The sequence below is a fragment of the Tachypleus tridentatus genome, chromosome 5, assembly GCF_004210375.1.
Source record: "Tachypleus tridentatus isolate NWPU-2018 chromosome 5, ASM421037v1, whole genome shotgun sequence".
Lineage (NCBI taxonomy): Eukaryota > Metazoa > Arthropoda > Merostomata > Xiphosura > Limulidae > Tachypleus > Tachypleus tridentatus.
The window spans coordinates 19,308,160-19,335,996 of record NC_134829.1 but is presented as its reverse complement, the minus strand read 5'-3'; the positions used below and the strand labels follow the sequence as shown (position 1 = coordinate 19,335,996).

The following is a 27,837-nucleotide window of genomic DNA, read 5'->3' as shown; positions in this document are numbered from 1 at the left end:
TTTTAATTACAGATCAACTATATAATCAGTTTTAGAGCAATCTACTAATCGTTTCAAACATAACACGTGGTTGACGAGTATAGAATCGTGGTTGGTTTACAGAGCAGATAAAAATTACAGGAAAAAAAAAAAAAATATACATCTGGTAAGTGATTAAATGCCGAAGAAGCTAAAAAAACACGCACATAGATAGAAGGCATGTGCTAGTGTTAGAGTAACTGATAAATCTACTGATAACATCTCCGAGAAAATTATTTAGTAGTCACATTATTTATTTGATGAGTAATGGTTTGTTGTAAATTTTGCACAAAGCTACACAAGGGCTATCTGTGCTAGCTGTACCTAATTAGCAGTGTGAGACTAGAGGAAAGGCAGCTAGTCATCACCACACATCGCCAATTATTGGGCTACTCTTTTACCAACGAATAGTAGGATTGACTGTCACACTATAACGACCACACGGCTAAAAGAGCGAGCATGTTTGGTGGGACTGGGACTCGAACTCGCGACCCTCAGATTACGACGCGAGTGTCTTAATCAACTGGTCATGACGGGCCATTTGGTAAGTAAATGCTAAAAATTAAAATTTCGGCTTCAAAATTTTCGTAACGTTTTATTTAACATTGTAATTAACCTTAGTATGTGGTATTACAAAAACAACTGTAAAAACTCCGTTTCTTTATTATATACTAAGTTTCTCGAACTAATAATACAGATAAACAGAAGTGAATTCTCTACCAAATATACGATCCATTCTAGTAGAAAGTAATTTCATAAAATGAAATTTAAATGTTTTAAGCTAAGTTATTCAAAGGAAGTAGTAATTAGTACTAAACTTCTATGAAAAATTATGGAAGTGCTAGAAAACTATGTGAAAGTAAAATAATCTGGTGGTTGGAGCACATAACTAGCAATCTGTGGGTGGCGGTTTCGAACATTACCGAACATACTTGTTTCTGAGAACTTTATAATACGAAAAGAAATCTCACTATTCTATTAGAATAAACAAAAAGTTGATGTTGGTGTGGCGTCTAGTCATTAAATGCAGATAACACTTTAGCAGTTTTTTGTCAAATACAATGAACGAACAAAGTAAAGTTTGGCGAAACGATTGTTTTTAAATTTACTGAGTACAAAGATATATACATATATATATAACACTTATGTCTATCGGTATATTTGGGCTTTAGCCTATTGCAGGTAGGGTATTTTAAGTGCGTGATAAGATTGGTGTCGGGGGGTGGGGGTGGAAGAATTCGTTAGATCCTGCCATTAAGTCTCTTATCTTTCCACCTCTCAGCAGCCAAGATGATCGCTGAAATAATAAAATAAGAAGAGATCATGAAACTGGCACGTGAGGAAGGCGGAGAACTCGTCCGTGCGTGTTTTAGCTCGATTAACGTTGAAGTCGTGCAGGTGGGAGCCTCACCAGGGGTGATGGAGAACTCATCCGTTGTTATGTGACAGCCTCCAATCCAGGGCTTTATTTTAACGAGAAATACGTCATTTGTACTCATGAGGGCGCTCCTTTAATAAACCCAGTACTTAAAAGTTTGGGCGTTTAGTGGGACCGAAGTGATGTATTTTGCGTGAAATATCAAAGTTCTTTGCTTTAGCACCGCACACAGATAGTTCACACTCTACTACTTGTCTAACAGGACTTGTACTAACATTACATGGGTTACGAATGAATTTCAATATCTTATATTGTTTGTTTGTTTTTTGAATTTCGCGAAAAGCTACTCGAGGTCTATCTGCGCTAGCCGTCCCTAATTTAGCAGTGTAAGACTAGAGGAAAGGCAGCTAGTCATCACCACCCACTGCCACTTCTTGGGCTACTCTTTAAACAACGAATTGCGGGATTGACCGTCACATTATAGCGCCACCACGGCTGAAAAGGCAAGCATGTTTGGTGCGACGGGGATCCGAACCCGCGACCCTCAGATTACGAGTCGCACGCCTTAACCCACCTGGCCATGCCGGGTTATATTGACTTACGAAAAAAGTATATACAAATTTCAAATCTTGATCGCAGGAAGGAAAATTGGATAATAATACTTTTTAACAATGTAACATTCATTTTGGTTTCCCCAGTAATGGAATGTCCGTGAACTTACAATGCTAGAAACCAGGTTTCGATACCCGTGGTGAGCAGAGCACAGAGAGCCCTTTGTGTAGCTTTGTGCATAATGGCAAAACAAACAAACATTCATTTTTTTCCAAAGCATATTAATTTTTAATATTTGAACTAACTCAGATCGTGTCATGTTATTATAACTTACGTGTTTGTAGTTAGGGTAGTTTTAAAAAAATTAGAGGTAATTTAGGTAATCATGACAACGAAATAAAAAATAGATAACTTTAATGATATATTACCGGTAGTTCGGGATGAAATTATAGGTAGTAGTTAAATTATTAAAAATCGTTTAAATATCAGTATATTTACGTCCAAGCGAATTCCTTCAATTCCTTCCTACGTCTTCTCAGTACGGTTTGTTTGTTTCGAATTTCTCGAAAAATCATTTGAGGGCTACCTGCGCTAGGCATCCCTAACTTAGTAGTGTAAGGCTAGAATGAAGGTAGCTAGTCATCACTATCCACCGCCATCTCTCGGGCTACTCTTTTACCAACTAGTGGTGAGATTGACTGTCACATTACAGCGCCCCTACGGCTGAAAGATTACGAGTCGAGCGCTCTAACACGGGCCCTATCACTACAGACGTCTCACAGAGAAAACCGACGTAAATCAATGATCGCTGTGTGGCATTTCGTGTGTCTGTTGAAAGTTCGCTTTGTTTTATCATTCTGAGTGAAACAAATTTCGTAACTCAAACAGCAATCTACCGTGCTTTATCTCGCGATTTCAGAAACAGTGATTAAACCTTAATTAGGGATTACGCATGGCGAAAATAATTTTGTGAATAATTTATTATAATTTATGTCTATGTATTTATTTCTTGATTTCCCATTCTCTCTATATATGCATAACTTTCTTTATTCCACTATAATTGTGTTGCGCTTTAAAGGTTTTAAATAAGACATCTCACGTGCTTTGAACTTAAATAAATGTTCACTCTAGTGATGAAATATTTTTCTATACATTTCAATACGACACCCCTTAAGAAATGTGTAGTGAATGAACCGAAATAGGCACTATACCTCTACCTGAAAACAACTTCAAGAGTGACTCTTGAGCATCTTATGCTATTTTGTCTTTGTATTTTTTGTTGTTTTGTTTTTACTGCCAGAGAAACGCGTTATTTGAAACGGGAAATTTTGAACAACTCGTTTCTTATTTAAATGCGTGTTTCTGAAGCGTCAAGCTTGCCTACGTCTTTTAAAAGCTAGGAAATCTCTTTTGGAGCCAAATTACTAATGTCATTGACGTCATGTTAAGTAAATATTCCTTCAGAAGTAATTTTGAAAAAAATAGTAAAAGCATTTTTTCTTAGAATGCCACTTGTTAAATTTTAAAATTTGTTCTTCCTTTTACAAAATTTAAAACAACTTTATGTCGTCTCACTTTTTTTAAAGTATTTCTCATATTGAAGAATTGCAATAGTTTACAATAATAGTGTCCTTCCTACACGCTTTGTAATAATTCAGTAACATTTATTTGAATGCATTTGGTGAAACAAAATTAAGTGTTACAGAATTAGACAAAGCTTAGCAACAGCATTTCAAATAATTTTAACTTTTGTATACCGTAGTTAAACAAATACATTGGTGTGGATAGCAGACCAAAAAAAAAAAATCTGCACAGGACTAATAGAAAAAACCAGAGGAAGTGAAACAAATCAGTTACTGAACTTACTTATTTAATATACATATAAGTATCTGGTCTGTACCCAATTGTTAATCCATTGTAAGTTCGAAAAGGATAAGTTTTTTTTTTTTTCTACTATTGTTTCAGTTTTAGAGTTTTAGTGATTGCTAGAAGATATTCGTTATAACTATCATATTTAAATGTTACTATAACTCCAGGATCATCTCCCATTTTATTGAATCAGCGGTAACTTTACGGACTTGCAATTCTGAAATTCGGAGTTCGATTTCCCTATTTTAAGAGAATGCAGCAAGTCAATTGCATATGTGTGTGCTATAAACGAATAAATAAATGAAAACACATCTATTTACACAAAAACTATGTTATATGCCTACAAAATACTGGGTTTCAATGTATAATTCAAAACCAAGATGAAGTGTGTTTGATATTTCTCAATGATGAAAACTTTCAAGTATTAATTTTCAATTATCCACAGTTCTAAGTAGTTGACAAACTTTGGATTTTTTCTTCTCAACATATAAACATAAATAAATAAATGTGTCCAACTGCCATAGATGAAAATTGTTCTTTATACTTTTTACCTAGATGTTTAATATTTTTCATTCACCTTTCACATTAAAAACGTATGAAACCCAATAACCTTAGGGTTCTAAGAAGATTCATCCTTGCTAACAAATGTGCACCTTCTAAAGACACCAGATTATTAACTTTCTTTTATGTGTTAGTTAGTTATCAATTGTTATGGTCTTAAATGCTTTGAAACATCATAAAAAGGTTAGAGTCGGGGGACTTGTATTAAACTCTTCGTGTTTTCAAACTATGAAATCTTATATATCAGAGAACCATATCATGAATTTATCTCTCTGTTATCGTACATTTCACATTATTATTTTATTTTCCAAAAGAACAAACCTCAGGTTATGTTATGGTATATCTGTTTCTAAGTATTTCGTTTGGAGTCATTGAATATGAACATCTAATTTTATAACCCTTCTCAACCAGTGTTGAGACAGGGACAGTAAAAAGTAAATATATTACAGAAAGAAGTATCCACAACAAAGGATCTTGTAAAATATAAAGATGTGTAAACCACCAACAGCACAAGTGGTACGTAAAATCTAGTATGCTGCTGACAGTCTTATAATTGATGGAAAAGCACTATTGTATATATGAATACTGAATCACACCTAAAAGACCGGAACTTCCATAGTGCAGTGATTACTAAGAAACAAATTCAATGATACAATTAACAATATGTAGAATAAGGATGTAAAAAAAACTTTAACAGATTAATGATGCACTTTTTAAAACTAGCGATATTATCGCTAGCAAATTATATCAACAAAAGTAATAACATCTAGTCTAACGAGGACATCGCTAGTGAAACGTAATGATAAGATCGATTATAATAAAACATAATATGATAAAATCAATTTTATCTAGGAGATAATCGGTAACTGAAAAAAGCAAAAAAAATCAAATGATTGAAAACTTAGATCAGTAATAAAATTAATAACAACTGTATAAATACTAATTTAAAACTATCAGCTGCACTGAAGTTAATATTTAGGTAAATGTTAATTAAAAAATGTATGGTGAAATTAATATTTAGTCATACTGCAAAACATGGGCACATCAACAGAAAAGGTAATATGGCTTCCTACATTTGTTCACTGTAATTGTAGTTTCAGTTCCGACTGTTTGATATTATTATTTAAAAGAATAATGTAACCTCCCTTTAGTTAAAATAAATTAAATTGTATGTCTGTCTTCTTGTCTGCAATTCTTAAATTTCGGGCCTCCTTTTTGTTCCCACCCTGCAAATACGAGGCATATTTACGTCATTGAGTCAAACTTGAGAATTTATTATCTGATATAACTTATTGAAGAAATCAATGATACATTTTTACAGATGAAATAAGTAGCATATTAATGATATACTTAGTAATACCTTAACTGGCAAGAGTATCAAGAAACTGGAATGAATGATAAAATAATATCTCATAAAATGAGAAATATCAATAAACACAACTCAATAATATCTGATAAACGAAGTTACCATCACCTATCATGTAATATAATCTATATAAAAACTGGTGTGTTTACATCACGTCACACTTCATTTATCTAGACTCCTCGAAACAGGAGGTGTCACGAAAGCTAATTTCCGTATATTCAAATAGAACAGTTCAATTTTTGTCTACCTATTGCCATTTTAGTCGTGGAGGTGGAAGGGGCCGTGAAACCTAATTGTGCAGTAAGTGTTGTTATGATAAGCCTAAAGTAAAGACTTCGTGTGGGATCACCTAGCTTAGTGCCAAGTGTATAAAATTCATCTTTATCATGAAAGTAAAAATATCAATTCAATTATAAACTTAAATCATTTATGAATTGAACATTTTTTTGTTATGTCACCAACGTTTTTAATAAAAAGCAATCTTTTTATTCCACGGAAACTATAACTTAAGAAGTGAGGAAGTTTTTTTTCCAGTTTTGCCGTTTATATGTTTCATTATATACCTTCAATATATACTCTAACAACAATAAAAGGTTATACCTTAGTTGCTAAGCAATGGAACATAAAAGTCACTGCTCGCACGTAGTGTTAACCAAAACACACTTTTTTTCTATCTATATTATAAGTTCTTAATCTAAGTGATTTGTTACTCATAATTATTCTACGAATAATCTTAAATTTGATTGTTTCACGAAGGAATTTATCGACTTTTGATTGTGTCAACTATACTTTCTGCTTCTTTTCTGGTTAAGCTTGATTTTGCAATATTTAATTATTTTAATTAGCTGTGATTTTTTTGCTTGAAGTTAAGCACAAATATTCATAATGGGCTATGTGTGCTGTGCCCACCACAGGTACCGAACCCCGGATTTTAGCGTCGTAAGGGCGCAGACATACCGTTGTGCTACTGGAGAGCGTTAGCCATGAAATGTGAGGCTAAGATTTACAACAGTTTGGGGATAGAAGTATTTATCCCGCCATTTTTGTCGGGATATACATTAATGATATTACAATAATTAGACTGTAAAGAACATTAATAACCAGACATCCATGACATAATATCTGTGGTTTGTGGTTGTTTGAATTAAGCACAAAGCTACACAATGACTATCTGTGCTCTGCCTACCATGGGTATCAAAACCTGGTTTGTAGCGTTGTAAGTCCGCAGACATACCGCTGAGCCATTGGGGGGCAACATAATATGTGATATATATGAAATGAAAATAAAATTAATGAAAGTTATTTATAAATATATTGATATCAGTTAGTGGTGACAAACAATAAACTTGAGAAAACAGAAATGCAATAATAATTAGACATATAATATTACCATGAAATATAAAATCATGATTATGGTGATGAAGATTTAATGGTTTAAGATAACGAAAGCCGTCTGACCTGAACGAGACGAAACACAACAGTAATTGGACTACAGAACTACGAAGTAAGTGGCTTGTAAATGCAGCGAAATGATACAATGACACCTAACAGCAAAGCTACCAACTCTGTTTATAAAGCAAAAAAAAAAAATTCTGTGTTTGTCTATTTGTACGTCATCTAAATGCTCCTAGGTCGCTGAGCCAATCTGTACCAGACTGTACGAAATGATACTTTGGAACAAAGGGCATGTTATTGGATATTTCCCAACCGTCTCCACCCATTATTTTTGCTGCTACTGATCATTTATTATATTCATTGTAACTTAACGTAAACTACATTTACAGATGATACTGCATCCTCACATGAAAAACGTTGTTATTTTGCTATAGTACAACATACATCTAAAGTGGAGGACGGCACATAAAATGTATGTTGAGGAAAAGAATAAAGACCAGGCTGCCACTACTGCAGTAATACATAAACATTTGTATTATTTATCACAGTATCCACATCCACATTTTTTTATTTCATATCTCGGACAAAGAACGTGTACCTCAGTTTGTATTAAATAAAGGCCTATAATTATTGGAAATCTAATACCGTCATCAATTTGCATAATGTCATAATTTTCCTGCTATCACTCTCCATAAAAATTGTGTTACATAAAGAGAGAAGCGTAAGAAAAAAGTGCTATTAAATTAACTTATACATCAAAGAGTAGATTGCACATAAATGTAATGCTATGATAAAGTCATAAATAATGAAACTCTGCAATTAAATGATTATTTAAAAAAGCCTATTTTCCTTAAATACATTATTAGTACAACAGTAAATAGGACATTGTTTAGTAAAACATTTTTAATAAACAGCCACTGCTGATCACCTAAGTGTTGAGAGAAAAGTAGAACTGGACGAAGGTTAAATAGTTTGCCATACCACTCACAGATTGGTTGGTCTGTCCTACAACTTCTGAACTAGACTGTCAGTGCTTATGATTTGAGTATGGAATAAACGAATAAAGACTGTATTGTTTAATCGACAGCCAAATCATTTTCAAAGATGAATAAATAACGATTATGAAGATTATTGGTTCAGTTTATTGTGATGAAAATATAAAGTAGGATGTAGACTTAACATTTCGTTACCCCAGTAGCGGTTATGCTTTGTAGTCCCCTATGTATTATAAGCAAGCAAGACTATACATATCTCTGCAGTGACAGTATAAACCAAAAAAGGAACCTTATGAAAACTTACAAAACTGTAGCAAACAACAACTGTACAAACTGAGACACATTATTTAGATCTCTTTTGAGAAACAAGTATTCTTCAAAAGGATGTTGGTATTACTAGTTACCAAATCACAAGTGAGAATGTAAAAAACAAGAACAGATGCAGGTGCATCAAAAGATAAACTAATGTTGTTCAACATTTTATGGTTATGGAGACCGAAATGAATAATGGCAGGCCATTTAGTTAAAAATGAAACAAAGTATCAACAAGAACTACAAAATTGTAGTAACACAATAATAAATAGAATGTTTGCATGAATCACACCTCTGTAACAAACTGCAAGAGTATTTGCTGATTGCGAATATTGAATGGAAGCTCAGATGACTGTAGAAAAACTTTTGTGGGAGATTTGAAATAGGACCCAGTTCAAAATAAAATATCTGGTGACACTAAGACGTTATCTGAGAGTACAAAACAGTCCTAAAAGCAGCGACGTGTGTAGAATTCAAACACTGTATAGTGCTGCATCGTGGAACATAAATGAACTTATTTACTGAAATAGCCACAGAAGCCAATAAAGCTTCACACAGTTGCACATAAGAAAAGAGAATGAATGAGTGGTATGCGTAATAACTGAAGTTATAGAGAGCAGAGTTACATTAAAATCAATATGACTATCTTTATGTGCCCTTATATAATATAATATAATAAACAGAAGATACTATTCAGAGTTTTGAGAAATTTCAACTAACTTTATTCTTTTGTGTTTAAGAACTGTATGTTATTTTACATTTAACGGAAAGTGAATCTACGTGATAGATGTCGTTTGGTTCTGAACACTAAAATGGAGAAAATATTTATAAAATAATGTCATCAAATGTCCATTTTTTTAAACAGTTGAAACATATAAGAGGGTTCAAAATATGTGGTCGCACATACATTAAGTTTGTTTGTTCTGAATTTCGCGCAAAGCTACTCGAGGACTATCTGCGCTAGCCGTCCCCAATTTAGCAGTTTAAGAGTAGAGAGAAAACAGCTACTCATTACCACCTGCCGTCAACTCTTGAGCTACTCTTTTACCAACGAATAGTGGGGATTGTCAGTCACATTATAACGCTCTCACAGCTTAAATGGCATGTTTGGTGTGACAGGGATTCGAACCCGTGACCCTCAGATTACGAGTCGTGTACCTTAACACCTGGCCATGCCGGGTCTAATATACGTTAAGAATGGTCAATTTGGTTATTTTATATATTCCTCGTTTCTTGACAGAAATTCGATGAACTGATGTTAAAATATGGTCTTAAAACTGTAATAGATCTTGCACTACAGAGGTATTAAAATGAGCTGATTCATTAATTGCTTCTTTCAAGGACTTTAAAATGTTATAAGAGATTTTCTCTAAAGAAATTGCTCCAATGGTTTTGTAATTCAAGACTTGTTTATTCTCTTCTGACTCAGATGTTTTTATAAGTACTTTGATGATAGTTTCTGAAGAAGTATAAGGGGTTCAATGGCGTCTGCCTGGGAGAGGAATTCGTAGACGTACAATATTTAATGTCTATCTATCATTTTAAATTCACACTTGAGATTTTAAATGCTAAGTTACCTACAAGGACCGAAAATTTTCTTTGTTACCAGTTGATGCTTTTTATCGCAAAAGTAATATGTTACATCAATGCCAAGGTTTAACTCTAAAGAGCAATTTCAGTGTAGATGCCCGCTTGACCCGTGTCACTATTAACCAGCTGAATGACCCGGATCAGTTACAATTTTCCACGTTTTTTTCATAAATCTGAAGTCAGAAAAGCATGTTATGGCGAATCTAATGGGATTAAATTTCTAATATCCTGCTATTTCCTTCATGAGCAGTCAACATTCGCAAACATGAGTCTGACACTGTGCTTTCAAAGAACGTAATTTGTATAAGCCACCCCTCTGAATGTACTCTAACCACTAACAAGGATTATCTTGGATAAGAATTTAATGGAATAATCACTATTATAAAGGATGACGATATTAACAACATGTAGAAGGTAACGATAAAAACAATAATATCTGGTTTGATCTGATAGCGATCAGACAAAAACCAGTAACAGGATTAATAGCATACTGACAGACGAGACTGGTATCAAACTCTTCATAATTATAAAATCAACATTTAGACATATAAGTTTAATAAAAAGCACATCTTAATGATAAGATCAATGATAGCTAGACATATTAGGTTAGCAGTGAAGTGACATACAAAGAAACAAGAATTTGGGGAAAAACCGCGGATATATAAACAGATGAAATTAACGGCCAAAATGAATGAACGATAAAAGCAGTGATAATTAGAAAAAAATGAGGTTTACAAAATGATAAATATAATCATATATAGTCAGTAATGATAGACATATAATATTTGTTTTAGCTGTCAGCAATTTAGCAGTGTAAGACTAGAAAAAAGGCAGTTAGTCATCAGCATCCACTGCCAACTCTTGGACTACTCTTTTATCAACAAATAGTGGGATTGATTGTAAGATGTAAGAGCATGTTTGGTGTGACAAGGACTCGAATCCGCGAATCTTAGCTTACGAATCGGACGCCCTAAACACTTAGCCATGCGAGGCCGCTTATGATGTTAACAACAAATATAACTACGTGATAAACACATGTGTTTACCATTAAATATTTTGTGATAACGTGAGGTTATAATAAAACTAAGACTTAGAAACTCTTTAACGACAGCTTTTGAAATGAACTTGATATATTAGGTAATAAAATGCAATCAAAGACTATCAACAACAGATGTTTAAATTTTACCTAAATTCGTTTGTTGTAGTCTTTTTGTGGCAACTTGCACGGCAAACTTTATAAAAAATGTGTTTAAATGTACTTGATTTATTTGGTAATCGAATTTGTACAAAACTGGTTTAATAGCATGTATACGAACTATAATCTCTACCTTTTGTTTTAAACTACCATTGAAGTATCCCAAAAAATCTGTTTTAACGGCATTTGATATATTCGGAGCAAGTGTTTTAATTGTTCTTACATCTTGGGCAATTACGTGACATCAGAAACAAAACTTAAATATCTGTTCTAACAGCACTAGAACCATCTGGAAGATGAGTGAAAAAAGATTTTGCTTTAACTCTTACCAATTATTTTTAGAAATAGCTCAACAACATATACTTGAATTGTAATTATCTCTTTGACCGTAAAGTGCTGCCACATATTTTTAAAATACTATTTGTTTGACTTGTTAGCATTGTATAAAAAAACGCGCTTGGTATTTGCTGCAGGTATATTGCCTGATCACTGACGTAACAAACAGTTTTTATCACAAGCGGTCCCTCCATCGTTTTTTGGTGTTCTATATAAAAGGTCTCAAGTTTCCGTTAGTGAGAGAAAAAATTGTTCTTTGATAAGTTTGGTTAGATTTAGTTTGAGTGACCATTTCAAACAGAGATTTTCTGTATCATATTCGAAAGAGTTTTTGAACCCAGATATTAATCGTAGGTTTTTGTTATAAGGTAATAATAGCTTTTGTTAACAATTCTAAAGAGTTAGTAAGATTAGGGTGAAAATACAGTCTTAACTTGTGTAAGTCTTGTGTGTTTTTTGTTTCTTTTTTGAGTCAGTGTGGTAGTTTGGCGTTTTATGACGCAAAGCGTCTAGGCTATCTGCTCCTTCTTTTTAAGAAATATTGAAAACTGTTTATGAAAATATAAATAAAATTTGATGCAATTGCCATTGGAACACTGAACTTTTGAAACTTTACATCTAGCGTTACTTTTAACTTCGAATTTGCAGCTTGAATCTAAATTTCGAAATGCTACTTTTGAAATGATTACATTGAATTGGAGAAACAGTTTCAAAGGAAAGGGTGATTCTTTTATACTGTACACTTTTGTAAATTAATGTACAGAAATTAATATTTGATGTTTGTGTTTTGATTTGTTATAATATATCTACAAAACTATGAAATTGAAGAGTTGTCGTTTTTTTGTTTTCAGGTAGTATACAGTACGGTAATACGGGATCGTAACACTATTAACTTTTATGATATAGTGCTTCTAAAATCCCTGCTGCTGGATTAGTTTAGACTGTGACCGAACTTTTTGTTTGTAAGTTGATACAAGGAATGTTACGTTATCTTTTCTTGACATTTATCTAATATATTTTGGAGTAGACTAAAAACAGAACATAAATAATGTTAAGTCATAGGGTTAATTTGCGATTTTCTGGAATAAAATGCTATAAACGCAAATATTTCATAATGTTCAGGATTCATTGGTTTATAAGGTTTGAGTCGCTGATGGTTCAGCAATAAGCTAGATGGCTTAAAAATTTGAAATTTGGGATTCAATCCCTGCGGTTGGCACAGTGAAGAATGTTTCTCGTATAGGCCTGCACTTAACAGGAAACAAATCTACAATCTAACACCCGACCAGTAGGATTATAAGACCATGTTACTGTAAATTTTATATGACAAATGTGTAAGCCAAACTTAATTGCATGCAGACTAAAATATTTTCTTAATTTTAGAAACATTTAAGTTATTGCACAATTGGATTGGATTTTTATTCTCAGTATTAATTTACGGTACATATAAATAAATTACGTAACAACATTTCTTGGATTCGCTGATGAAACTAATTAATTAATTCGTGTAAAGCGAATTTACTCAATAATATTCTGTAAATATCCGAATCCAGCTTGGAAGTAGCTCTTCAGTGTTACTAGACATACTAAATGAAATCTTCTCTGTAAATCTCGACAAATTCTTGGAATATAGCCAAAGTTAAAATTATGCCACAAATCCTTCTTGTGACAAAGTTGATTATCTATCATTCAGCAGTTATTTTAGTCTGTTATTGAAAGTTGTCTGGAAGTATCGATTTCGACTGCGTGTTGTATTTAGTTTTCACTTGTAAAAGCAACCAACCAAACCGTTACATCAACTAAGTATCTTTATTAATATTTTCGTTTTGCAAATATACCAAAAAGATGTACCAGACAAAAAATATATCTGTGTTTATCTTTATTGGTTTAAGTAAAAAAAAAAATTCTTGTTTCCAGATGAAATAAAAAACTTAAAATAATTTTTTAATTAATTATTTAAGACCCCGGTTTGTAGAAAGTGTGAACTGATATGAAAGTTGTGAGTGAATAATATTGGAGATCAAATGGTTAAGAAGCACTGTTGGCTGAAAGGATGCCTACTACTGAAGAGTTAAGACGTAGCGGTTATATTTAAAATGGTTTCCGATAACCTAATTAAATGACATCATGGTACACAGTTTCTCCCAAAGCTTTATTTCACATTGATGCATTGGTATCACACAGCTTTAAAACTGAATGAAATTTTGTATACAAGTAAAATGCTTTTAATGTCATGAACTTTATTTTCATATATTTGGGTTTTTAATATGTTTTATCAAATTGGGTTCACCAGAAAAAAAGAGAGATATCATCCCAATTCCCACAATAAAACTAATTTTATAAATGTTTTGAAACGTGGCTTATGTTATTTTGCTGGGGCTCTCGAACAAATTCTGTAAATATTCCATGAGATGTATTACGACAATTGAGTTTAGCGAGTTTAGATAACAGACTACCTGATTCTTACTATAATCTTCAAATAAATAAACCTTAGGTAAGAACTCATATCAAACCACGTTACATGTGGTGATATGTTACAAGAGTTTTGTCCACATATGGCTGCTAGATTTACGATTCAAGGAACCAATAACATGTAAGGAAATTTAAAAACATGAATATGAAATAACTGTTCGTGAAATTACACATAAAATGAAACACGAATAAATCGCAAACGTAACTCAGCTCTTGAGAGACTAGATACGAAAGAAGAAATTCACAAATGGCAGTAACAACCACACAAAACTAAGATAATTAGAAGTTTTTAGCTGACTCTTATTTTGTGCTTAGTTTATTTGTAAACAGACAAAGAGACAAAAGTAAACAGTGAAAATTAAACTGTCATATTTTACTCTTCGAGCTGAAACTTAATCTTAAGTATTAAGATGTTTTCACTCCAATGAAATAAACACAACATTAGTGTTTTATATAAGTGATGAGCACTCATATAAAATTACTTCGACAATATCTGAACTTGTTTTCCTCAGTAGAGGTCGTACTTTAACGTACGATGTTCTTTCGAAAATGTGCATTACCATCGTATTAACATTAGTAGAAAAGAAAATAGTTTAATGTTGTGTTGTGTTGGAATATCACGTAATATTCATACAAACCACAATCAATGGTCAAAACATTTCACAATATAATTAGGAGTTTTTCAAAGGTAGGTCCATCTTAGGCCTTATGCATAAGCTCGACTGAGAAACAAGCAATACTTCTAGAGCTGAATCTGTACAGACTGAGGTGTAAAAAGTGAGAAATGTCCTGTCAGTATAAAATACACTGATATCAGAACTTGTATCGCAAACTGAAAACAGATAACACAAATGAGCTCATAATGATTAGCGAGCGACCGTAATGACTTCGAGAAAGATCTCTGAGCAATGTTATTTGGATCACAAAATTAGTTTTTAATAAGAGCTAAATATATCGTTTTTATTTACGTTTATATTTATAATTTATTCAGTATGAGCTTTCGCTGTTCACGAAATTTAATATTTGATGTGAATTTCGCGAAAAGGTACACGAGGGCTATCTGCGCTAGCCATCCCTAATTTAGCAGTGTAAGAGGGAAGGCAACTAGTCATCATCACTCACCGCCAACTCTTGCGATACTCTTTCACCAACAAAAAGTAGGATTGACCGTCACAGTATAACGCCCCCACGGCTGAAGTGACGAGCATGTGTGGTGCAATGGGGATTCGAACCCCCGACCCTCAGATCATGAGTCGGGTGCCAGACCCGAAATTTTAAGACGCGTTGAATTGGTTAGTCTTATGTATGCGTGTTTTTCTTACAGCAAAGCCACACCGGGCTATCTGCTGAGTCCATCGAGGGGAAACGAACCCCTGATTTTAGCGTTGTAAATCCGTAGACTTACCGCTGTATCAGCGGGGGACTAGTTAGTCTTACTTTTTTGTTTTCCCCTTTCCAAAACAAGTAAAAAAAAAGGTCACGTAAAGGAAGTTAGAACGCCACTAAAATGTTTTACTAACGAAACACGAACCAGAATCTTATTCATGAAATAACTATGATTTACTTTATGAAAAGGGCAATACTCGTGTTCACGCTGCCTTGAATTAAACTGAAGAGCACGAAAGGCAAGTCTTAGTACAAATGACATCACGTCTTTGAGACAACAGGTAATCCATAAGAAAAGTAGTAATTTATCTAGAAAGTTATAAGTTGTGTGTCTGGACGCATTCGTGTTCTATATCAAAGTTTCAGCTTTAAACAAATACTGCTGATAAGCACATATTTAAAACCGGTTTTTGTTACATGTTTATCTGCAGGTACCAACCGCACCTGAATTAACGAAACAACACCCATCCACTGTTGAATAGACAGTTTAAACATACAAAGTACTAATTAAATCTCCACAGCATTGTGAATATGCAGTCATGTACAACCATGACTTCTCTCAACAGCTTTAGAATGAACGCCCTGAAGAAACCAACAGTTTAACACAATCCTCTAATTTTTGAACTACGTGACAGCTCATTCTACCGATGATAGATCTACCAGTAATTTGAATAATAAAGATATAAACTAACAGTCTAGTATTTGTATCTGTTTAAATTTATCGTATCAATACTTCAATGACCTATTTTCTCATAAGTATTTCAATATGACAGAAATTCACTTTAAAGAAATCGTTTGTATATCTGAGTGATAATAAACACAATTAAATGAAATTAGGAATTATTACGTATTTGACATAACTATTAATAACAAAACGAATAATAGTCTATTCATGATTTATTTGTAAAAACCTTACAGGAGGATTAATTTACCTCCGAGATTTTGCAAATACAAATACAGACTGCTACATTTATATAAATAATTCCTGCTTTTGTCTAGATTTGAGTTAAAGTATCTATTAATGACACGTGGAATATTTGAACAAAAGCAGGGCTGAAACAGTCTTCGTTAACTTTGTATTGAGGAGTACTGAATATTCGAATAATGAATAAGTGAACAAGTTAAAGTTATATCAATGGTCTTTCTTCTGAGTAATATCTAACAGTACCTAAACCAAAGTTATGGTCTTATCACTACACGTAAGTTTTACCTATCTGTTCCTTCATCAGGATAATATTTAAGACAATTAAATCTCCAATGAAAACAAAGTACAGATTGCTTTATTCTGATGACTAATGAACTGGACTAAAATTGATTACTATAAGTTATTATCCATTATTAGACCTGGAGCACATCTAGAGCACGAACAAACGATATACATTTTTCAAGCATGTTATTTGTACCTGGTTCAAAACTATATTATTAGGTTTTGATTTGGTACGTTTGTTGTAAGTAGAAATGATTAAAAGAAAAGACCCAAAAAGTCCATAGTTCACTTAAGTTACTAATTCCTCATGTCAATTCAAACTTTAAGTATCATAATATACATTAGAAATAAGGCGTCACTAGTGTCAAATATTTTTAAGACAAGTTAGTGCATCTAGAGGACATTTCTGGAAATTAATTAATTAGATTACTTCTTTGTCTAACTGCAAAAGAAACTTACTCCTTCTATAGGTAATTTAGTGCCTTTACACAGGTCTTCAAATTTGGAATTATTATAGGTCCTCATCTTAGGAAAGTCAGTATTTCAAATATGTTAATTCAACAATGAAACATACTTCTATAACTTAACACATTAACAATGTAATTTACTTAACTCTCTGATTTTCACGCGCATGGAGTGGTTTTTCATTATTTAAGTAAAAGTTTTATTTACAATTATTACAATCAGTGGTAATGACATAGTTGATTACAATTCACATTTTGAGAATGCCGACTGGCGCGAAATATGAAGCAAAACGACAATAGATTTCTAACGTCAAGTTCTGGAAGAGTTCCTTACTTTGGTGAAAAGTTTCTTGTTTCCAGTATCTTACTTCAGGTTTTTTACGTGATCTAAGTGAAGACACATTTTTATACTTTCATGTATAAATGGACATACCTTACCAAGAGAAGAACACTTTCAACTAATCTAAAAAGCTATAACATTATAAGCACATCTGTATTTTTATTAAGCTTTAGTTAGATAAATATAAAGGCATATGTTAATCTATACAACTACGAGATCTTTCATAACATGTATATACTTTTCAACTACCTACAAGACAGTTTTGTATCCTTTCTATTGAAAACACTACCCAGTCACTTCTTGAGTTATCTACAGCTTATACAAACATTTATATAATAAATAAGTGAGAGCTTTACTACTACTATTTGCTTCTTTACTTGTGGTATTTTTAATAATAGTAGTATAACAATTGTTGAAGTGAAACCTGCTTAATTTTTTATATACACTAACTATACTTTATTAATCTTTATATATCCAAAGAAAACTACCTTGATCTATGGCAGTCTTAAATCAAATGATATAATTAAAGATATTTTATACATACCTAAAGTAGTATGTTTAACTTCAAAAATGTGTATTTATTTATTTTTACTGTTGTTTTGTTCAGTTTATGATATTTTTTTTAATATTTGTTGGGCAACAATGTTTATATGCAGATCGACCGTAATTAATGATTGTTAGAAATTGAGCTCAAAGCTACACAGTGGGCTGTCTGTGCTCTGCTCATCACGGGTATCAAAACCCGGTTTCTAGCTGTGTGAGTCCGACGAAGAAGCTCTCACAATATGTACCAAATTAGAAGGTAAAGAGTTGGAACATTTATAAGTGTTTCACATATATATACTCGAATGTCAATAGCGAAGACCTGTGGAAAAAAAAAAAGAGATAAAACGAAGAAAATGAAAAGCAAAAACATCCACTCTACAATGTCAGAGATTTACTTAGCAGACACTACTAAAGAAGATTGAGTGAAATTATACTAAAAAAGTTGTTGAATATCCAAGTCAGCATCTCACGTAAGAACCACAACTAATAAAACGTTGCGGTATTACAGTATGCATGATAGTTAAATTTTGAAATTACGTGATATTCTGCAAGTAGGGTAACCCTACCGAAAATTGTTCGCACTTGAAGAAAGTATGTAACATCGCTTTCCGGCACAAAATATTCATACACTTAGGTCATAATGTGTATTTAGACTGAAAAGTTACCATATACAGCCTGGAAATATCCTTGTACTTAATGAACAACTTCAAAAGCAGGAAATATCTGGAGAGAAACCTGCAAAACATATTACCCCAGTCGTGGCGAGACATCTTGTGACAGGTGAGAATATTAAACACAAAAGTCAGTGTCAAAAGCCGTCCACGTATCCAAAGTAAAACTGCAAAACATAATCAAGAATGATCTTTTGCACAAGCAATACCATTTCCGTGTACACAAGTTGTTTCCACGACTTATTTGTTTAAGTTTCGTACACTACTGCTAATGAATGAAACAGGTATTTATTCATATTGGTCTAGTAGACAAACGCAATGTTGATGGATTTGTTTACAATCGGACTGTTGAAATTGGCGCTAGGAAACCGTTATCCTATTACACTAGATCACTTATGAAAAGCAAGCAGGGAAGAGTGTGTGTCTGCGTGCTTTGAGTATGACATCTTTACGATAGCCTTTTGCAATATAAACTAAGCTGTAGAACTATTGTCAAGATGCACGGTCATCACACAGACCATGGTTGGATATGGCAATGTGAGGCTTCATAAATAGTTATAATTTAAATGTTAATCGTGTTTTAAAAATATTAGGCCTAGCCTATGTCTGCTGAAACAAAAAAAAACACTTGAAAGCGTTTGAAATCTGGTATTATACACAAATTACGACGATCAGCTACATAGAATGAAATGCTAATGTTAGTTTTATGTAGAAGACTGAAATGCACTACTTTGGGCATACAGTTGTATCTGAGGAAGAGTTGGCAGATATTCTGATGGACGAAACTGTTGGAAGAATTGCAAGAAACAAGCTCAGACTAACTTAGCTCGATGACATTAGAAAATAGATTAGTGCTGAATAGCTTGAATTGGTAAAGTTAGTGTAGGCAGCTTAGGGTAGACCCTCAGAGTTAAGGATAACTGATTAATATGCATTCTAGTTTATAACATTATATCACAAGTTTAGTGCAATCATTTTTAATTGCTTTCAAATATAGCCGTTTTAAAGGATGTGAAATGATGAAGGAAAAAAACAGTATGAGAAATTTAAGAACAAAGTAAGGTACATTTAATTTTAATTGGATTGTGATAAAATATCCCTTTTCTTATCGTATACCTTAAGTAAAATGCTTTATTTAATGAGACAAACACTTAAAGTAATTTTGTCTCAAATGATAACACATAATGTTCTTGGAAAACTGTATGAAAACATAGCTAAAATTTTCTGGCTTTTTCTATTTCTGTAGAAAGAGATGATCAAAGGTCAGTTTCCTTTCAAGTGGAAAGTTAGCGAACTTGATAAATCAGTTGGATCTTGTTTTAAGCAAACCTTTGATTCTGTTAACGATGGACTTGGTGAAAACCTGAGCTTACTCACACATCAAGAAGTTGTCTTTAAATATGTAGTTAAAGTCCTAAACATTTTCATTTGAACTGCAATTTCTTATCCAAATACGTTTAAAAAAAATAACAGAGTATGTTTATAACTGAAGTAAATATTATTAAGCTGAAATGACTGGGAAATGAATGTAATATTTCATAATGAATAAAACAGGAAATATTAAAATTCCTTACAGGAAGCACAACTTTTAAAGTGCAATTATTTCAATCTGGAAAAGGAATAATGGTATGGACTGTCGCAAAAATTAGATTGTTCACATATATATTTCTAAAGAGTACCATAGAATTATATTAGGGACAAGGAGTGTCAACAGTACGATAGTAACTAACCCTTCCTCTGAAAGTCAACGCATGTACGAGTTTACGTAAAATTATTGTTGAATTTTATTAATAAAAATATTTACAGTACTAGAGAATGTTTTTTTCATCTTGTTTCAACTTTTTTTGAGCTTCAATACCGGACCAGAATAAAAGGTATTTATAGAAAAACCTTTATTATTTTGATGCAGTAAAATATTCCGATTTTGTTAGTTGAATAAAAAACAAACGCTTACACTTTACGATATGTAGTTAAAATACATATTTTTGGAGATTGCTGTAATAGCATAAATATCAAAAATTATTTTCTTTAAATAAGTGGGACAGACGAAATAAAGAGAATTATATTTCTCACCATTTGACATTTTTTTATTACCTGCAAATGTTGATAAAACACATACAATGATAAAGTGTTGATATTAGTTGAAGAGACGGCAGCGTTACCTATATTCTGATCAACAACTGTAAATTATAGTTTTATCTTTACATTACAAGACAAATAAGCAAGATTAGTTAATATTTGAAAACTTTATTGACACAAATTTGATACATTCATAGATTATGAATGTTAATTTTTATAATTAGATTGAGAGACAGTACATTATCTGACTGTGAAAGGTATAAAAGAATATTTTTTAAAGAAAGTTATAGTATTTTTATTTACTTCGCACACGCACACACACACCGATATACATGATTTGAATTTTATTCATCACCATAAAAACTAGAAACAAACTATTAAAGAGCAATCAGAATATTACTTATAAAACTAAGCTCAAACAATAATAATTAAAAATTATTGTTTATTAATTATTAACTAATTAAAAGTGCCATCGCTGTCTTGTGTTTTTCTATTATAAAAGTTTACTGATATTTGAAGACCTAATTTTATCCTTCTGTAATAAAATAGGATCTACTGTTAACGTTGGCTGTAAATAATAATCAAGGTACCTTCTAAGTTTTCTTGTGCATGATTACTCTTCATAACGTCGGTACCTTGTTTACAATAAAGTTTTAAGAGGATGGCCACTGATTTGTTTCTTTCTTGTTAAGTACAAAGCTATACGTGGGCTCTAACTGTAAAGCGCCCAAGAGACATTGGAGTCTGAAAATTGTATTGAAGTTCAATAATTCACTACGAGAGAGCGTTATATTGTAGAATAATGAATTTTTAATGAAATATGTATGTACATTGTGAGATAAAGATATAAATATTTAGCACTAACTTAAATTTGAATTGAATGAAAATGGTGAATATTATTGTGATTACGCTTGAAATTATCAATAGGAGTCAGGTTATTCAAACGATAATTTCTAATTACTTTTATGCATTCATATCTCTATAAGCTTTTGTTTCGGGGCATTTCTTACTTATAGACCGTTATATTAAATTAGCTGTATTATTTTCTGGGTTAATTATAAATAACACCATGCAGAATTATATTGTTCAGTCCAGACGTCAAACATGGAGAACTAGAGCTATACCACACCACTGCAATACCATGTTAAAACAGCGTGAAGTCGGCCTATAAAATCATTACAGTACATCATATTGCAGTACGGTGTTTACAGTTGTAGTGTGAAATCAGTTCTTCGTGATGAGAAACCCGCTTGATAACGAGAGAACAATAAAATTGTTAATACACATTCCAGTCGTTCTGAGATACAGTGTGAAATAAAGTTATTACAGAAACTGCCCTTTCGTTCCAAATGCCAGCGAGTGCACAGAAGCCAAAACCAATAACACAAAGGATCAAGATATGTGATGCGTGAAATTTAAGCCGTGTTTAAACTAACATGGGATAATTAAGCTCAATATACTCAATGTACTGTCTTCCATAATGCTCATAGCTCAAAGAACTTATATGTACAATCAATAATACCGTATTACCCCTCACGTAGATGTTGGAACCGTAAAAAGAAAAATACAGAAAACCAAAGAAATAATAACTTATATACTATTTACACGTTGTTCAGTATTGTTGTACTACTAAATAGCGAGAAGGCATTTAGTTAGCAGCATCCCGCCATCCACGTTGAGAGATTAACTGTCACTCTTATAACATATCCAAAGCTTAAAGAAGGTAGGATATTTTGTGTTGCGCTTGGATTCGAAGCCAGGTATACATATTCGAAAATCGGAGTTCTAGTGCAAAATCAATCCTTCCCCTCTGGTTAAAAAAGTCGCTTAATTATATGATTTATGAAATGTTTAATATAACATCAAAAACTAAAATTTTCGACGTGGTATCTTAACCTAATTTTATCATACAGAACATTTGTTTTATTGTCATCACGTGAACGACACAAATAAGAAAGAATACCTAAACGAACACAAGTTAGACTTATCAAATGACGAACTACGACACGTAACACAAACTTTATCAAAAAAGGTAACAAGACAAAAACAATTATGTGTAGGTCACAAACCCAAGGAACATTCTTATAGCTGATCTGAAGAGCATATTTTAATTTTTCCATCGTGACATATGTGATGTTCTCAAATTTATCAATAATTTCTTCAATATCTAGTTAAATTTTAAACAACTGTTTTGAGGTTTTTTAAAAGCTAATTAACTACATTTTATCAAACTTTCTATTTCTCATTTTTTATCTCTTTTATCAGAAACTTTTTACTTGCTGACAAAGGGAATAAGGTTGTTACAATGTTAAGTTTGACTTTGGAAGTGATAAACCTTAACTTTGGAATTGATATAAACTTCGACATAATTTCAATAAACTGTAGTTAGGAGTACATATGTTTTCAAAATTAATGTAGGCAGCTGTGAGAATGTAGTTATTTTCTTATATGTTATAATTCATAGAGGTTCAGTGCAAGAGTAAAAGTTATTCTAAATACGGGAATGTTATTATTCTTATGTTTCTGAACAGATTTAAACATTCTTACATTATATTAAAAACATCTGGCTCATATCAGTTTGAAATCAGGAAAAATTAGCAGTGCAAAACCTGTAAAGTTAATGTTCCTCTTATTATTATCATTATTGAACTGGAGACAATCATTTAGTGAGCAAAGGTGGACTGGTTCGAATTATAATTCCACTGAGAAATGTCAGTCTGAGCTACGATTTGACAACCTTTGAACATAGGTTAATCCTTTAATTAATAATGTTTCTCTCCACAGCCACTAGGTTTAGACATGAGGGTCGAAGGACAAATAAAAAATCTAGAATAACGGAATGGAGTAATAGTCTAAGATAATGCATTTGTACTGAAAGTTTCTTCTGATAGATAAAGCTTGAACCTCGCTTGAGGCGGTATATTGTTATTAATTATGAAAAATACGAGAAATAAATGTTCAAAGAGTGATAAAACATTTTTGTTTTCATTATTATCCTTTTTGTTCATTTCTTTAACGAAGTCACATGGCCTAACGAACAAGTTTTAACCAATATCAAAATAAAGATCAATTATTTTAGAAAATAGTTTCACCAAACAAGTAACATAAATGATAAAAAATCTGATCATTTTGTGCATAAAGCAAATAACATTTTTAACACGCACGCACACACAAGTTTGTACTTTGAACATCATTTTACTTGTGTCTTACACCTGGTATTTAATGACAGCACTTTTAAAATTCAACATGGATTGGTTTTCCAGTGATACGGCGACATGTCTGCGGACTCACAATGCTAGAAACTGCGTTTCGATACCCCTGGTGGGCAGAGCACAGATACCCTATTGTGTGGCGCTGTGTTTAATTCTAAAAACAAACAAAACAATGTAGATTGAGATATTTCAGTTTCTTGAAGTTATCTAACACGTGTTTGTTGTTTACATTCACACTCCCAAGTTACCTGTTAATATTTGACTTCATATAACGTAAGGAGTTAATTCTCCGATGAATCTCTCATCATTAGCATTTATTATTTTCAATTTATTGTCTTGGACAGTGGTAAATCAACGTTATAATATAAAGTAGAAAAACATCACAAAACTTAGTATAATTAGCTGGCATTAGATACATAAAGGTGACTTTCCTTATTTTTGAATAAATTGCCAACGAGACACAATCACTTCAATGAAATTAGAGATTCATAATGTACAATATATATTTATAATTGTAATTAAAAGTTACAGTTTAAATTGTAAATCTTACAAAAATATATTAAACATGCTATGTTCCTGAAAATAATAATACTGTGAAATAAATTAACCAAATAATGGCATATTGTTTGTTTGTTTTGGAATTTCCCACAAAGCTACTCGAGAGCTATCTGTGCTAGCCGTCCCTCATTTAGTAGTGTAAAACTAGAGGGAAGGCAGCTAGTCATCATCACCCACCGCCAACTCTTGGCCTACTCTTTTACCAACGAATAGTGGGATTGACCGTAACATTATAACGCCCCCACGGCTGGGAGGGCGAGCATGTTTGGCGCGAAGAGGATGCGAACCCGCGACCCTCAGATTACGAGTCGCACGCCTTAACACGCTTGGCCATGCCGGGCAATAACGGCAGAATTTTGTTAATGTGGTTCAGGCATATCCTAAGGTGGTCAGTTTCCAATGACAAGATTCCTTTGTTTGCTTGTTTTTTGAATTTCGCGTAACGCTACTCGAAGGCTATCTGCGTTATCTATCCCTAATTTAACAGTGTAAGAGTAGAGTGAAAGAAACTAGTCATCACCTCCTACCATCCCCTCTTGGACTACTCTTTTACCAACACATAATGGGATTGACCGTATCATTACAATGCCTCCATAACTGAAAGGGTGAGCAAGTTTGGTGTAACGGGGATTTGAACCCGCTACCCTTAAATTACGAGTCGAGCACCCTAAGACAAGATTACTAATATGCAAACTGGAATTTTATACCCTATTATTTTCTAACTAGAATGAGTTACTAAATATGACAATTTACCTCTAATAGACATAGTCCACATTGCATAATTCCTAGCTCAACTACAGTGGGTTAATGTTTTCAGTTATTATTTTTGAAATTATACATACGAGTGTTTGTTCCGTCACCTAATGACGCCTGGAGTAGAAGCACTGTCTTATTTACAGCTCTGAACCTGAGTATAAAAAAGGAATAGAACACAACTATATTTCTGATTAATATATATGTATGTGTGTTTCGTTGTTTGTTTTGGAGCAGTGTTGCGCAATAGGCTATCTGTGCTGTGTCCACTAAGGGGAATCTATCCTCTGGCTTTTCAAAGCTGTACGTCCTTAAAATTACTACTGACACACAGGGTATATCATACAAATACATACATACATATATATATACAAATTTGTACTTCAAGCCCATTGTTTCTAATGAAAGATGAAACACGAGAAAGACAAAAACAATAAAATTTTATTGTGAATAACTTAATGTGAAACAGAATGAGTTATGAAATTTATGGATTGTTTTAGAAAATATATCTAATTTTATTATCTTTAACACAATAGTCTTTCGTTGTCTGTGTTTCATCAAACAGAAAGTTACGATCCATTACAGAAACACGTATTTGCGCACCCAGTAAAATAATTGCTAAACAACCCATTACTAAATCACTTTAGCGTCTGCAAAAACCAGTACGTAACACGAATACATTCGTCAGTGTAAATTTAATAGTAGAAGCGATATAAAATATGAACTTAAGAGGAATATTTTATCATAGGCGAAGAGACGTCAAGGGTTTTAAGTGAAATGAAAAAAGTATGATAAATCACCATATTTGAACTTGAATGTTCAACTGGATGGATATGTCACGTACAATTGCAAATACACAATAAATTTAAGCAAATAATTACTAATTGTGGAATTATTCTTTTTGCCCTTTTAAGACATTGAAAAAGAAGGACTAAATGCTAGCCACGTCCATTTGGACGTTAGATGTTATATCCAAATTTTAATTACTTCAAAAGAGCAACAATCATTAAAAAATAATTATGTAAACACTCAAACTCAAAGGTAATTTCCAACGCAAGAATATTATTCAGTATTTATGTGTACTTGTATTATATTACCAACTTACTGATAGCCATACTTTTTTTCACAGCAGTAGGTCTAAGTTTGTGTTAACAATACGTATCACATTCACAGCCTGCTGATATCGAGGCCCAAAGTGAAATCAAGAATGTAATATTGCTGGTGAGAGATCCATAAGGTGGTTAAAGCTTGAACTTCAGAAAGGCTTAAAGCAGTGCAACCGATAACTGGTTACCATGGCGTGAAAGCGATCTATTGTCATAACAAGCGTAAAAAAAATAAAAAAAATAAACATATGTATTAAGTTTTTATATCAGCTTCAATCATGTCACTTTTTTCACATAATGTTTCTTGTGTACTTTCCTGCTTTACGTCCATTCTCTGTTTATACGTTCTCAATAAATATGAGACATTACATATAAAAAAAACAATTGCTATGAAACAAGGAGGTTTTATATATATATATATATATATATATTTAAATCTTCAAGCATATCTTAAACTGATCGCTAGTAAAATAACTAACAGCAGAATCGTTTATAGAATATGTAAGGCAACTGGGAAAATATGCTTATTATTTAATTCACTTATCGTCAAATCTAATGCATATTAAGAATGTAGCTGAGTAATAGCGTATATCATATCAACGATTCGAGTTTATTCTGTACTGACTTTATCATTTTTACATCATGTCGCTAAAGTGGTGTTGTCAAAGAAACGTTTATACAGATGGACAATCCAGCCCCACATGTTTACTTTACATTTACGAACCTCTTGAACAGTCATTAATTAAGCACTAAAAGCACTTAAAATATTCCTTTCCCGTTTTTCGTGATGATTAATAAGCTGAGAGATTAGTTTGCATATATTAAATAATTTCACTTGGTGAAACTGGTAACTTGCTATTGGTTGAATTTTGAAAAAGATAAAAGTTGAACAGAATTTTATAATCTATTAATTAAAATAGCTAACTTTATAATGTTAATATTAATAATTTTGCTGAAAAGTTTACAAGGACAAATTAAAAGGCTGACATTTTCAGCTTTGTTGTAGATTTTAGTAATAACCAAGTCTTAGGTGATACGACGCACAAAATATCTACGGATTTACAACGCTAAAATCAGGGGTTTGATCCCCCTCGGTGGGCTCAGAAGGTAGCCTGATGTGGCTTTGCAATAAGAAAATACACACACATGACTCAGTTTTTTAACTGGTAAATAAATTTGAAATCTGACTTTTTTTCATGTGATCTACTTGCTTTGTTATGGAATAAAATTTACAATTTGATGCGAAGTTTTGTAAATATCTGAAGCAATAGCTGAAAACAAATAGAAACAAAATAAAACGAAGTGATAATATTATAAATAATTTTTATTGCCATAATTACAAAACTATTTTCTTAATTAATTAATCCTTTGGCTAGTTCATATAAAGAGTAAAAAAAAGTGAAGTATATTTCATTAATTACCAATATTGTCGTTATTACATCCTGATGATAGAGCAACAGTCTAGTAAGAAAACAG

General features: G+C 32.4%; 1 protein-coding gene and 1 long non-coding RNA gene across 2 annotated transcripts in view; one reads left to right on the top strand and one right to left on the bottom strand.

Moving 5' to 3' along the window:
• LOC143250649 (uncharacterized) overlaps positions 1–27,837 on the bottom strand; it is a 92,877-nt gene that overhangs the window by 58,572 nt on the left and 6,468 nt on the right. The window lies entirely within an intron of this gene.
• Positions 209–20,238, top strand: LOC143250650 (uncharacterized). The gene is made up of 2 exons (XR_013028287.1): positions 209–562; positions 19,900–20,238. It is a non-coding gene; the product is annotated as an uncharacterized LOC143250650 (long non-coding RNA).